The following is a 15,298-nucleotide window of genomic DNA, read 5'->3' as shown; positions in this document are numbered from 1 at the left end:
ATAAATGTGTGCTGGTATGTATGTGGATTGGTTTCATATAACCATTAATAGCTCCCTATAAAATCTTTGAAGTTGGGTGTTCTTATTGTGATTCAGGATAAAATAAGCATTTAAATAAAGCACAAGTGATAATATCTCAAACTGGTAATCAATATAGATGATTTTTTAAGAGAAAACAATAAGACAAAGCCAAGTCATAACCAACCAAACCAACCCAAAACTACACTGATTCCAAATTAAACTTTCTGATGCCAGCCATCAGAAGACAGAAATATCTGCTTTCATGTTACTCAAAGAACTCTACTTCTGCACTAAAACTATAACCCTACAAGAATATCTTAGAATGGTACAAATTATACACATTTTTCTGCATTTTTTATTGATGCTAACAGAGTACTTTATTAATTTGTAGTCCCCATCCCCAAAAGTCTCCCCTAAATCTTCTTTTGTAACTTTCTCCTTCGTTTACCTACTCATGACTTCATGTCTTCACCTCTGATCTACAGAATTCCAGTCCTCTGTCGCGAGCTCAATCCTCTCTCTCTACTACCAACAGTCTTCTCAACCTAGCACCACAAATTCTATTAAAACTGGTATCCTTTTCTTCCCCCACATCAGTTTCCCTTCCCAACTCTGCCAATGACATATTTTTAAAATAAAAGACTCAGCTTTTATTCCCACTAGCTTATCATTAAATCCTGTAGATTCGTCTTTTGAAATGTCTAGCATTTTTTACATTTCTTTATTCTCATATAACTGAAATAGCTTCCTACTATTCCTATCCTCTTCAGCGCCAGTTTCTTCCCATTCCAATCTATTCCTGAAGTATATTTTCCAAGGGTTGCACTTATTCATGTTATTTGTTTTAAAACCTTCAAGGGCTTAAGTTAAAAATATTCAAATCCTCACCAACAGTACTCAGAGCTTCTACTCTTACCCGAATGAGCCCTATCAGTTTCCAGTCCCCAGCACCATTGAAGCCTTCTATCGACACTGTTACAGCATTTCCCAAAGTGCTTCTCACAATGCACCCAATGAAATACTCAACTCCAGATATGTATAATCAAAAAAGGATGCTGCTTCCTTCCCTTGAAAAGTGAAAGTGAAGTCGCTCAGTCGTGTCTGACTCTTTGCGACCCCATGGACTGCAGCCTATCAGGCTCCTCCATCCATGGGATTTTCCAGGCAAGAGTGCTGGAGTGGATTGCCATTTCTTTCTCCAGGGGATCTTCCCGACCCAAGAATCGAACCCGGGTCTCCCGCATGGTAGGCAGACACTTTACCATCTGAGCCACCAGGGAAGCTCTGCTTCCTTTCCTTAGACAGGTTTATTTTCCACTATGCTAATGAGAATTTTCATAACCTATTTAATAATACCCATTTGGTATCTTTTGTTGTTTAGTCACTAAGTTCATGTCTGACTCTTTTGTGACCCCATAGACTGAAGCCCTGGCAGGCTACTCTGTCCGCGGGATTTTCCAGGCAAGAATACAGGAGTGGGTTGCCATTTTCCTCTCCAGGGGATCTTTCTGACCCAGGGATTGAACCCACATCTCCTGCATTGGCAGGCAGATTCTTTACCATTCAGCCACCAGGGAAGTCCCCATTAATATCTTTACAAGTCATTTTTTGGGGGAAAATGCTGGATTATTAAATTGTCTTCTGGATAAGCTGCCTCTATTCTCACTTACATGACTTTCTGCCCTGTAAAACACATCTTCCCCTCATTTTTCTACCTATACAAATCTATATTCATCTACTGAAGTTCTCCCTTTTCCATAAAATCTTCCCTGTCAAAACCCTCTTTGATATTAGACTCCTCTGAACTTTAATTCTTCTAAATTTCCTCATATGCAGACAAGACTAAATCAAAATTCCTTTTGCTTCTTTTTTTCCCCCAGAGATTTATAGATTCATTTCTGAAACATAATTCTCAATGTCACAAGTCTTTAAAAAGCTACACATTTAACACAATTACACAACTGGAAGTAACATACAATAAACAAGTACCAAATATTTGACACAACTGAACAAAGTTAATTATTTCAGAAACAGGTAAAATTCACATCATGTTACCACACAAACCTATGTTTATTCTGTACCTATTACTTATATATAATCTATTCTCCAAAAAAAAGCACTGAGATTGAAAGATGAATAAGAAATAATTGAAGTCCAAAAGAAGACAAATGTTAACTACAAAACACAACAAAAGAAATACAGGCTATTAAAAAAAGTAGTAATTTAAAGGAGTCAGGAAAGGCTATGGGATGAGGTAGTATCTGAGCTAAGCTTCAGAAGATGTCAACTCAAAGGTTACTCCTCTATTCTGTTCCTAAATGTGGTTCAACATTAGTATACCATTTACCACATTACATTAGACTCTTCTACCTGACTGCCTAACCCAATGGTTCTCAAAGAAAAGAGGGAATTTTGTCCTTTGGAAGACATTTGGCAATGTCTGAAGTCATTTTTATCATCACAAATGAAGGGTTAGGGGTGCAACTGGCGTCCAGTGAGATACTGCCAAACAATGGAGAGGACAACCCCCACAACAAAGAATTATTAGGTCTAAAATATCAATAATGTGGAGATTTGAGAATACCCAGGCTAATCTTTAGAGTGTGAACAATTCTGGTGTAAGAAGTATCTTATTCATCCTTGTATGCCCACCAATGGACACAGCAGGAAGTCTGTACATGGTGGTAGACTCAATACGGGCTTCCCTGACAGCTCAGCTGGTAAATAATCAACCTGCAATGCAGGGGACCTTGGTCAATTCCTGGGTCAGGAAGACCCACTGGAGAAGGGACAGGCTACCCATTCCAGTATTCGTGGGCTTCCCTGGTGGCTCAGCTGGTAAAGAATCCGCCTGCAATGCGAGAGACCTGGGTTCAACCCGGGTTCGACCCCTGGAGAAGGGAAAGGCTACCCACTCCAGTTATTTCTGGCCTGGAGAATTGCATGGACTGTATATAGTTCATGGTGTCGCAGAGTCGGACACAACTGAGCAACTTTCACTCACTCACAGGCTCAATAAGCCTCATTTTAAAGGCAATGGAATACAATTTACGTATCGATTATACCTAAATACAGATGAAATAAAAAATAAACAAAGGCAAGGGAAGAGTCGGTGAAGATTTTAGAGAAGGCAACAACATGACCCATGTTTAGGGAAGATAACTGATGTAAAGGATATGCTGAAATGATTTCCAGTATCTTCCAAAATTAAAAATACATATAATCACCAGATATGTATCTATTCCCCTAATGGGGAAAAATATGTGTATAAGGATAATCACTGCAGTATAATTTGAAGTAAGATAGAAAATGAAGACACATCAGTAAGGATATTATTAAATGACAAGATACCTGTTCAGCAGAATACTGTTACTGCAATTGCCAAGAATAAGATAGCTCTATTCTTGTAAAATTAAGAGAGGCAACATAAAAATTTTTAATGCAGAAATATGAGTACAACTTTAGGGAACGGCAGAGAATATATAGGTATGGTAGTGTTTGTAAATGTATCCTTCCAACAGAGATATTCCATACACTTAAACAAACAAACAAACCTGGTAACAATGGCTATCTCTAGGGAGAAGACCGGAGGGTTAAGATAAGGAGGGAAAGATCTTGAAATCACCCTTTAATATATTTTCTGAATGTATGTCTTGTGCAGGTATTACTTATTATCCAAGAAATAAATTTTCCAAAAAGAATTTTGAATGCACTAGAGAGAGGAAAGATTAGAGGAATGAAAAACAAATGAACTATTTTAACAGCCGGAGAACAGTAAAAGCCAGATAGTAAAATGAAAACGGACAGAAGAAAAAAAAAATCACAAAAACATGGCAGAGATAAAACCAAAAGGACATGGAACTTTCTACCAGGAAACAGATAAAGAGTTAACCCTGCATCTGCATGCAAGCAGCTAAAGGTAACAGGAGAAAGAAAACAATGGTACTAATTACTCAAGAGAGCACCCAGGAACCCCTAGCTCCCCAGATCTCGCAGATGAACATTTCATGCCTTTCTCCTTCTTAAATTTCTAACACCTGTCCTCATCCATCTCATCTCATTTCAAAAGGAAATTAGAAGCAATCCAACAAGAATTATCTTATCTTCCAAACAACTGTCCCATATGATTATTCCCAATCTTACATGTGGCCAATCTCTATACCTGTGTCCTGTATTTTATCTTGCTTGCCTTCTTAAATAACTTTCCTCTATTATACCTTCTTCCTGAGTCATCAATTTCTTACTCTTTACTGAGACATTATCAAAAAAACCCACCCTGAACTCAAACCTACCTCCAACTATTGTGTCCTATTTCAACATTTATCTTTACAGGGGAAAAAAAAAAAAACTTTTAAAATATTTGTTGTAACTACTGTTTGTAATTACCCTCTTCCCTTTACTTCCTTTTAATTAAATCACTCTATCTAGGCCTTTCTTCCTAACGTTCCACTGAAACCACCTGTTACCAACAACCAGACTCCAATTCTTTTATCTTATCTCCACAATATCTGAAAAGTTAAGAACTGCTCCTTTAAGTGGTTCATTCACTTGGCTTCCAGGATACTGCACTCTGCTCGAAGTGCCTTCTGCCTTCTGTTTGCCTTACTGGTTCCTCCTCTACTTCTAATTCTCTAAATGTTGAAAATGTCCCCGGATTCAGCCAAGGACTTCCCTCAATTTTGGTCATTTCAAGTTTCAGTTCCTAAATTTATGTTTGGTTCTTTTACAAATCTGCCATGTCATTTTCATTACAATTTCCAGATCTGTGCTAAAACTTTTTAAGCTTGGCTTTTACCTTCTCAGTTCAGTTCAGTTCAGTTGCTCAGTCGTCTCCGACTCTTTGTGACCCCATGAATCGCAGCACGCCAGGCCTCCCTGTTCATCACCAACTCCTGGAGTTCATCCAAACTCATGTCCATTGAGTTCGTGACGCCATCCAGCCATCTCGTCTTCTGTCGTCCCCTTCTCCTCCTGCCCTCAATCCCTCCCAGCTTCAGAGTATTTTCCAGTGAGTCAACTCTTCGCATGACGTGGCCAAAGTACTGGAGTTTCAGCTTTAGCATCAGTCCTTCCAAAGAAATCCCAGGACTGATCTCCTTTAGAATGGACTTAGTTGGATCTCCTTGCAGTCCAAGGGACTCTCAAGAGTCTTCTCCAACACCACAGTTCAAAAGCATCAATTCTTTGGCACTCAGCTTTCTTCCACAGTCCAGTTCTCACATCCATACATGACTACTGGGAAAACCATAGCCTTGACTAGACGGACCTTTGTTGGCAAAGTAATGTCTCTGCTTTTCAATATGCTATCTAGGTTGCTCATAACTCTCCTTCCAAGGAGTAAGCGTCTTTTCATTTCATGGCTGCAATCACCATCTGTAGTGATTTTGGAGCCCCAAAAAATAAAGTCTGACACTGTTTCCACTGTTTCCCCATCTATTTGCCATGAAGTGATGGGACCAGATGCCATGATCTTCGTTTTCTGACTGTTGAGCTTTAAGCCAACTTTTTCACTCTCCTCTTTCACTTTCATCAAGAGGCTTTTTAGTTCCTCTTCACTTTCTGCCTTAAGAGTGGTGTCATCTGCATATCTGAGGTTATTGATATTTCTCCCGGGAATCTTGATTTACCTTCTAGACCACAGTAAAAACAACTGTTTTAGTCTGTTATCTGAAGGTCCAGGAAGTCTCATTTCTGTTGGGTGATGTTTCTGCTGATTCTCACTCATGACATGTCATCTCACATGCCTGATTACCTATGATTCTATGCTAGACACTGCATTTGAAAAGTTAAGAAAATCATCTGAGGCTCAAAATGACACCATTTTCCAATCTCTTCTTTACCTGTATTCTTTCCCTAGTCCCACTTCAAAATCTCTTGGAGGCTTTTAATATATCTTTCCTAAACCTAACGTAGAGTAATTAAGAATTGGGAGGAGGGTGAACACAAGTCGACTGCATTTTTAATTCCCTGTGACAGTCTACTGTGCCACCAAATGTTAAAAATCTATGACCCAAATTTTTTCATCCAGTCACTTCTATCTACGTTAATGGCTCCCCAAACTTATCTCCGGCCCAATCTGAGCTCCAGATTCTGATAAAACAACTGCTTACTTGAACCAATCACTTGGAAATCTGATAGGTATTTCAAATTTAACAAAGCCACAACAGAACTCTTCATTCTCCCTTCACCCCACCCTTCTCCAGACTTTTCTTATTACTAGCCTAGCCAAATTCATTATCTCCTTTTGCCTATATTACTGCACTAGCCTTGTCCTTTGGAGAAGGCAATGGCAACCCACTCCAGTACTCTTGCTTGGAAAATCCCACGGGCAGAGGAGCCTGGTAGGCTCCAGTCCATGGGGTCGCTAAGAGTCGGACATGACTGAGCGACTGCACTTTCACTTTTCACTTTCATGCACTGGAGAAGGAAATGGCAACCCACTCCAGTGTTCTTGTGCCTGGAGAATCCCAGAGACAGGAGAGCCTGGTGGGCTGCCATCTATGGGGTCGCACAGAGTCGGACATGACTGAAGCGACTTAGCAGCAGCAGCAGCAGCAACAGCAGTAGTCTTGTCCTTAGGAGAAGGCAATGGCACCCCACTCCAGTACTCTTGCCTGGAGAATCCCATGGATGGAGGAGCCTGGCGGGCTACAGTCCATGGGGTTGCTAAGAGTCGGACACGACTGAGCGACTTCCCTTTCACTTTTCACTATCATGCATTGGAGAAGGAAATGGCAACCCACTCCAGTGTTCTTGCCTGGAGAACCCCAGGGATGGGGAGCGTGGTGGGCTGCTGTCTATGCGGTCGCACAGAGTCAGACACGACTGAAGCGACGCAGCAGCAGCAGCAGCAGCAGCAGCCTTGTCCTACTGTAGCCATTCCAACCTCAAACCAGCATCCCCATTGGCCACAGGATCTGCCAGTGATCGTTTTAAAACATAATGCCATCCAATGTTTTCATATTTTAAGAAAGAATCTAAGTTCCTTACCATGGTCTTTATTATCTTGCCCCTGCCTACTTCCAATCTCATCTTTTGACTCTTCTCATTCACTAAACTCCAGTATATTTACTCATTGCTTTTCTTCCAGATGTCATTAAGACAGGTTTTTCAACGTTCAAACCTGAACTTCTATTTAAAAAAAAACAAAAACAAAAACTTGAACTTCTATTTCGCCTACACATAGGGAGATATTTCCTAATCATCCTAGCTAAAATAACAACCATTCTCCACGGTTTTTCCATACTCCCTACTATTCCATAACCCTACCTTTATTTTCTTCAAACACTAATTATGTAAAATTACTGTGCATGCTCATTTGTCTTCACCCACTAAAACACAAAATTTATGAGAGTAGGGACTTTGTCTATTACACTGCTGCAAAGTACTGACTTCTCACGTTGCTGGCAAGATGATGGTACTACTCATCAAAGGAGAATTTATGAATTTATTAAGTGTTATACATTATGTACCCTCACATAAAATAAAGTTAGATATAAAATTTGTCCCCCCAAACCACTAAAATGACCAAGGAGTTTAAAGACAAGCTTTAATAAAGTTATTCTCTTAATTAAAAATAATACTGAACTACAGAGCAATGCATCAAAGAAACTATACAATGAAAATCATACATTTATTAGTGATTTCCATTCTGTTGTGTCCATTAAGAACTTTAACTTACATTATCATTATATTATGTGGTAAATTTGGTTAATCATAAACAAATATACTATTTCAGAAAGTAAAGAGAAAAGTATTTACAGACATGAGCAGCCATTTGTTAAGACGCATCTAATGAGTTAAACTAGCTGCTCTCTCTAAGATGCCATGGTTTATATCATACAGATACATAGTACTGTTATATATACCATATAATGACACTGCTATTATGCTTACCAATGTTAAATAGACGTGAGACTTAAGTATCACTGTCAAGGGATTACTCATGGATCTGTAAACATTAATTTTTCATAGAATACTAAGAAAATAATAAGGGTAACCAAAAACTTACATTAAAATAACTTACTTTAAAAGTCACATAGTATAGTCTAGGTATTTTTCTTGGCATAGGAATTATAATTTGAAATTTCCAATTTCTTGCACAGATTGTTGAATTGCATCAGATGACTTGTAAACAATACAAACTAAACTAAAAAATTATGATCAGAGTTTCTCAATTATTTTACTAAAAAAAAAAAGTCTAGTTAAGAACTTACATTTAAAAGATAAGTACATTTTTAAAAAAAGAAAAGAAAAACTTACATGTACTAAAACTCACCACTGACCAAACAGTGGCAAAAAAATGGGAGAAAATATCTCTGGTATGTGACAAGACTAAAGTCCTTAACATATAAAGATGTCTTTTTAAAAGTGTCTTACAAATCAGTAGTGGGGAAAAAGCAGCAAAAAAACATAAAAGAAAGGGAACTGACCAAACACAAATAGCCAATAAACATTCAAAACTGATCAGATTCCCCAATAATAAATGAATGTATTAGACTCTATTTATACCACCTCAAAACTCCACCTCTGCCATTTGATAAAATGATATCCCAATACAAAAAAACAAAAACCCTATACTTGCATACAATGCTGGTGAAAAAGCACTTCTGTGGTATATATAAAAGCTTTAAATACTTCTGCATAAGGAAATAATCAGAAGTGTGAGCAAATTATTTCTATGTAACAGGAAAAAAATGAAAAATAACCTAAACACCTAATAAAAGGATCCCTTAAATCATGAAACATTTGCACAAAAACACTTAGCAATGAAATCAACTAATCATGTAGAAAACTCATGATATGGGGACATGTATACAATGTATTATTTGAAAAAAAAATTATAAAGTTGCTGTGCACATGACCCCAATTTTATAAAGACATTTAAAGTACACAATATGCACAGAGAAAAGATTCAAAGATTATATGGCAGAATACTAGCCGGTAATTTACCAACTTTACTAGCTGTAGGATTAATTTTTTTTCCTGTTTTCTTTTCAGAACGGTCCTGAATTTCTGTATCTGCTATTACTCTTTGTCTTTGATTCACTTCTCCTTTTCTATTTTCTGTTGGATTGATCATTTACTCACTCCTGCCCCAGTACAGAAGTTAAAAATTGCATCTTGCAACAGAGCACAGAGGATTTTCAAGGCAGTGAAAACACTCTTACAGTACCATAATGATGGATATTATTACACGTTTGTCCAACTCCAAGGCTGTACAACAACAAGCGTGAACCACTATGTAAACTGTCACCTTTGTGTGATTATGATGAATCAATGTAGGATCATAAGTTTTAACAAACGTACCGCTACGGTGAAAGATGTCAGTGATGGAGGAGGCTATGCACGTGTAAATCAGAAGGTACATGGAAAGTCTCTGTACCTTCTCTTCAGTGTGGCTATGAATCTGAAACTACTCTAAAAAAACAAAGTCTTAATTCAGAAATATACATATATAATTGCATTTCTGTTCTCTTGATACTTATATCCAAATTATAATAGATGTAAAAAGACTAAAATTATTCTCTATAAAGATGATCCTCCTAAAAATGACAAGAATCTTTCACCAGGAACCAACCCCTACCAGTCCCACACCCCTATTTTGCTTTAGGATTAGCACTCCATTTCTTAACAATATAAACAAGCATGAACTACCAAGAATAATGAATACCATGTATTAAAATACAACTGATTAAAAAAATGAGTTCATAATGATATACTAAAAAAAAAAAAAGAGAACCTCTGATGGCTGCTAAGACACCAACTCATTCTGAAAACAGACAAATAAAAGGAATGGATTTAACAGCTTATCCTGCCTTTCTTATACAAACTGCTTTGGGGGTAACCAAACAGCTAACAAGAGAAGACTGTGTTCAGAAAAAAGAATCATAGCTTAACACAAATGTACTGAGAAAATTAGAAAAATCACTGTTTTGCAACTCTTAATGAAATAATGAATCCAAATGACAAAGAGAAAAAGCTGAGACTGGGAGGCACATAAAACAAAGACACAGTCCTTATTTGAATCCTAATTTGATCAATTCTAGAAAGATATTTTTAATCATTTGGGGAAAACTAAACATTGCAAAGATATTGCCCAAATATTATTTTTTATTTACTTAAATATTTAAAGGGTTACTATCAATTAGGGTACTGTATTTAATGGTACTATGGTTATGTTTCTTAAAATTCTTATTCATTAGCACAGCAGTTTCCAAACTTTAAGTCTTAAAAATTACTGAAAACTTTAAGGAGTTTATGTAAGTTACACCTATTTACCAGAGGGTGAAAGAGAATGACTGACTATGAAGTGGCATATTGGAACGGGGAGGAGAGACAAAATGATACTATACCTTGATTATGGTGGTGTTTATACAACCGTGTATAGTTACTGCAGAGAAGGCAATGGCACCCCACTCCAGTACTCTTGCCTGGAAAATCCCATGGATGGAGGAGCCTGGCGGGCTACAGTCCATGGGGTAGCTAAGAGTCAGACACAACTGAGCGACTTCACTTTCACTTTTCACTTTCATGCATTGGAGAAGGAAATGGCAACCCACTCCAGTGTTCTTGCCTGGAGAATCCCAGGGACAGGGGAGCCTGGTGGACTGCCGTCTATGCGGTCGCACAGAGTCGGACACGACTGAAGTGACTTAGCAGCAGCAGCAGCAGCAGCAGTACAGTTACTGACACTGCGTAACTGTGCACTAAAATTTTACAGTGAATTTTACTGTATGTAAATTATATCTTTATAAAATTGGGAAAGATTCATTTATTAAAAATTTGAAGATTTCAAAGGGTCTTTGTTTATATATCAATATTTACCATATTAGAAATCAGAACTAGGAACATTTAAAAGGTTTATTAATTAATTTTAATTTTTTTATTAATTTTAAAGTTAACAAATTCATTGGTGTTAGCATAAGTAACATCTTCTTATGGGAAATATATTAAAAAAAAAAAAAAAAAATCAGAATAGGGTTTCCCTGGTGGCTCAGTGGTAAAGAATCCGACTGCCAATCCAAGAGACATTGTCCAGGAAGATCCTAAATGCCCCAGAGCAACTAAATTTGTGTGCTACAACTTCTGAGCCTCTGCTGTAGAGGCTGGGAGCCACCACCACTGAAGCCTGTGGTTCACTCTAGCCTGAAGCGCTAGAGCACATGCTCCGAAACAAGACAAGCCACCGCAATGAGAAGCCCATGCACCGCAATGAAGAGTAGCCCTCGCTCACCACTCGGGCAGCAATGAAGACCCAGAACAGCCAAAAATAAATCAATAAATAATTTTAAAAATTAGGCTGATTTGCCTTTCTTGCAAATATCTTTAATATCTGGCTTTTAGAAAATAGCTAGATAATACTAAGTATAATAAGTCACAGAAAGACAAATATATATCACTGATACAAATTAATGTATTTACAAAACAGAAATAGACTCACATAGAAAACAAATTTATGCTTACTACTTAATGGGAAATGAGAGGGAAGGGATAAATTAGGAGTTTGGGATTAATAGATACACACTACTATATACATAATAAACAAGGACCTACTGCATAGCACAGAAAACTGTATTTAATATCCTGTAATAACCTATAAGGGAAAAGAATCTGAAAAAAGATATATTCATGTGTGTGTCGGAGAAGGCAATGGTACCCCACTCCAGTATTCTTGCCTGGAAAATCCCATGGACAGAGGAGCCTGGTGGGCAGCATGTGTGTGTATGCACTGTTATATATACGTAACTGAATTGCTTTGCTGTACACCTGAAACTAATATTGTAAATCAACTACACTTCAATTAAAAAAAACAAACAGCTAGATATTTATATCTGCTTCTGTGCTGAATCTGCTGTGTTATCACATATCATACAGCCTTTGAAATACTCCACTGTGTATCACCTGTGAGATGAAAGTGAAATAAGCAAATAGCATACTGCTATTATTAATAAAATAACTTGACCTCACAGATACCTATGGAAAGGGTCCTGGGGACTCCGAGACCACACACTGTCAATCATTTTATTAGTACTTTTGGGTAAAGTTATACACTGGAGTTTACTTTAAAATACTCGAGCAAGAGTAAAAGTTTACATAGTGACAACAGAGGAAAGAATGGCAGAATGTTGGTAAGTGTTGAAGCTGGGAGGTAGTTACATTAAGGTTCATAATACATTTCTCTGCTTTTATGCATCTTTGAAGTTTTCTGTAACTTTTAAAGTTACTAGTATTTTAGTTATTATTAATTTTTTACCCACTTTAATCACTATTATGTCCTCATTTTCTCTGGATCCATTTTTCTACTTAATCCTTCAACAGTTAGTTTTATGAGGGTCTTTGAATAATAAACTCTCAGTCCTTGATTATTTTAAACATCATTATATTCTAACTCTTGAGCAGGATTTTAACTGCATGTAGAATACTTGGCTGCCAGTTCTTTTTTCTCATACCATATTACTACACGATCTTCTGGTATGTGTGTGGCTAATGAGAAGATTGTACGTCTGTAACTTCTTTGATAGCAATCTGACTTGTTAAAATTTAAGATTATCTCTCCCCATAATTTCAAGACATGAGTGGACTTATTTTTACCTTCCTTAATATTTGAAAAATTTTCATCTGTAAACTATCTCCAACACAAGAAGATTCTCAGCTACTGTCTTATCAAATATGGCTTCTCTTGTCATTCACTTTATTCCATTTTTCTGAAATTCTTAAGTTGATGACTCTCAATCTTTCAATTCTCTTAACTACCTGTTCATTATCTCTAAGCTATATTCTGGGTAAATGTCTTAGTACACTACTATTCACTCATTTTTTCCTATGTCCAGCCTCATGTTTCTCCTGTTTGTCTCCCCAAATTTTTCTATTTCATTAAGACAACACTAACAAGCGTTGACTATGTTAAAACCTTAACTGTGGATCACAACAATCTGCAGAAAATTCTTCAAGAGATGATAATACCAGACCACCTGATCTGCCTCCTAAGAAACCTGTATGTAGGCCAAGAAGCAACAGTTAGAACTGGACGTGGAACGGATTGGTTCCAAATTGGGAAAGGAGTACATCAAGGCTGTATATTATCACCCTGCTTATTTAACTTATGTGCAGAGTACATCATGAGAAATGCTGTTCTGGACAGAGAACAAGCTGGAATCAAGACTGCCGGGAGAACTATCAATAACCTCAGATACACAGATGACACCACCCTTACAGCAGAAAACGAAGAACTAAAGAGCCTCTTGATGGAAGTGAAAGAGGCGAGTGAAAAAGCTGGCTTAAAACTCAACATTCAGAAAACTAAGATCATGGCATGCGGTCCCATCACTTCATGGCAAATAGATGAGGGAAACAGTGACAGACTTTATTTTTTGGGCTCCAAAATCACTGCAGATGGTGACTACAGCCATGAAATTAAAAGACATTTGCTCCTTTGAAGAAAAGTTATGACCAACCTAGACAGCATATTAAATAGCAGAGACATTACTTTGCAAACAAAGATCCATCTAGTCAAAGCTATGGTTTTTCCAATAATCATGTATGGAAGTGAGAGCTGGACCATAAAAAGAAGGCTGCGTGCTGAAGAATTGAAGCTTTGAACTGTGGTGTTGGAGAAGACTCTTTGAGAGTCTCTTGGACTGCAAGGAAATCAAACCAGTCAATCCTAAAGGAAATCAAGCCTCAATATTCATTGGAAGGACTGATGCTGAAGCTCCAATACTTTGGCCACCTAATGTGAAGAGCCAATTCATTAGAAAAGACCCTGATGCTGGGAAAGATTGAAGGCAGGAGAACGGGATGACAAAGGACAAGATGGTTGGATGGCATCACCTACTCAATGGACATGAATCTGAGCAAGCTCTGGGAGATGGTGAAGGACAGGGAAGCCTAGTGTGCTGCAGTCCACGGGGTTGCAAAGAGTCAGACATGACTGAGCAACTGAACAACAAAGAACACATTCTACTACCAGGAAAAAATAAAAAGTACTATAAATTAAAACGCTGACGTGTCACGGTCTGCAAGATAAACTCAAGATCTCAGAAATGTTAAAATGTTAAACATCATGTGTCTTAGAAGCAATGAAATATGTTTCTCCTTTCTAGGATTACTGGCTTTTTCTTTTCCATATCTACCCTGTCCGTTTCACAACTTTTTTCCTAAGATGCTACAGCTTCCTTTTTCTCACTGACATCTTAGCTTTTCAGATTTTTACATTACCTTTCTTCAGCTGGACATGAATTCATCTCTTAATTGTTGATTTTACAGGCTGTCATAGATTCTGCCTTCATCACTTACTTTGGAATTTTGGTTTCAGACTTATATTAAGTAAAATTTTTCTCTATGCATTAGAACTCCATTCTTCCAAGTGTCTCCATCAAGTCCTTCTAGCTCTAGTGCAGACTTAGGTCTTTTATTGGCTTCAGAGATAGTATAGGATATCATAAACCTAGACACCCAGTTTATAGCTGGATGGTTCAGATTGGTTCAGAAACCGATCACAAGACTATGCTAGGGTCCTTCTATTTCTCATGTGCTCTTCTCATCTCTAATTTGTACAGCCTCATTTAAGCTGAACCTTAGACTAACAGACCTTCCCTGATGGCTCAGCGGGTAAAGAATCCACCTGCAATCCAGGAGACATGAGGAATGCAGGTTCAGTCCCTGAGTTGGGAAGATTCCTGGAGGAGGGCATGGCAACCAACTCCAGTATTCTTGCCTGGAAAATCCCATGGACGGAGAAGGCTGGCAGGCTATAGTCCACAGGGTCAGATCCGACTGAGCTGCTTTGACTTTTAGAGTAACAGCCTGCAACTTTGTTTTTAGCTCACCGCTACAAAAAGGAAGCCTACTCCAGCCACTGGTTTTAAGTAATGAATTTGACTCTCAGCTTTTTCTCATGTGGGGTCTTTTTAACTGTACTCAATAGTATGAAAAGGTGGCAAAATGATATATGACACCAGAAGATGAGCCCCCCAGGTTGGCAGGTATCCAATATGCTACTGGGCAAGAGTGGAGAAATGGCTCCAGAAAGAATGAAGATGCCGGGCCAAAATGGAATGACACTTAGTAGTGGATGTGAGTCTAGTGGTGAAAGTAAAGTCTAAAGCTGTAAAGAACAATATTGCATAGGAACCTGCAATATTACATCCATGAATCAAAGTAAACTGGACATGGTCAAGCAGGAGATGGCAAGAATAAACATCAATATTTTAGGAATCAGTGAACTGAAATGGATGGGAATAGGTGAATTTAATTCAGATGACCATTGTATCAA

The 15,298-nt window shown here is 37.8% G+C and overlaps 1 protein-coding gene across 3 annotated transcripts in view; it reads right to left on the bottom strand.

Annotated features, from left to right (window-relative positions):
• The window catches only part of SP3 (Sp3 transcription factor), a 58,201-nt gene that overhangs the window by 24,770 nt on the left and 18,133 nt on the right, over positions 1-15,298 (bottom strand). The window lies entirely within an intron of this gene.

This window comes from Bubalus kerabau, chromosome 3 (assembly GCF_029407905.1).
Source record: "Bubalus kerabau isolate K-KA32 ecotype Philippines breed swamp buffalo chromosome 3, PCC_UOA_SB_1v2, whole genome shotgun sequence".
Lineage (NCBI taxonomy): Eukaryota > Metazoa > Chordata > Mammalia > Artiodactyla > Bovidae > Bubalus > Bubalus kerabau.
Note: the sequence above shows the minus strand (reverse complement) of the source record. Positions and strands in the feature narration are given on the sequence as shown.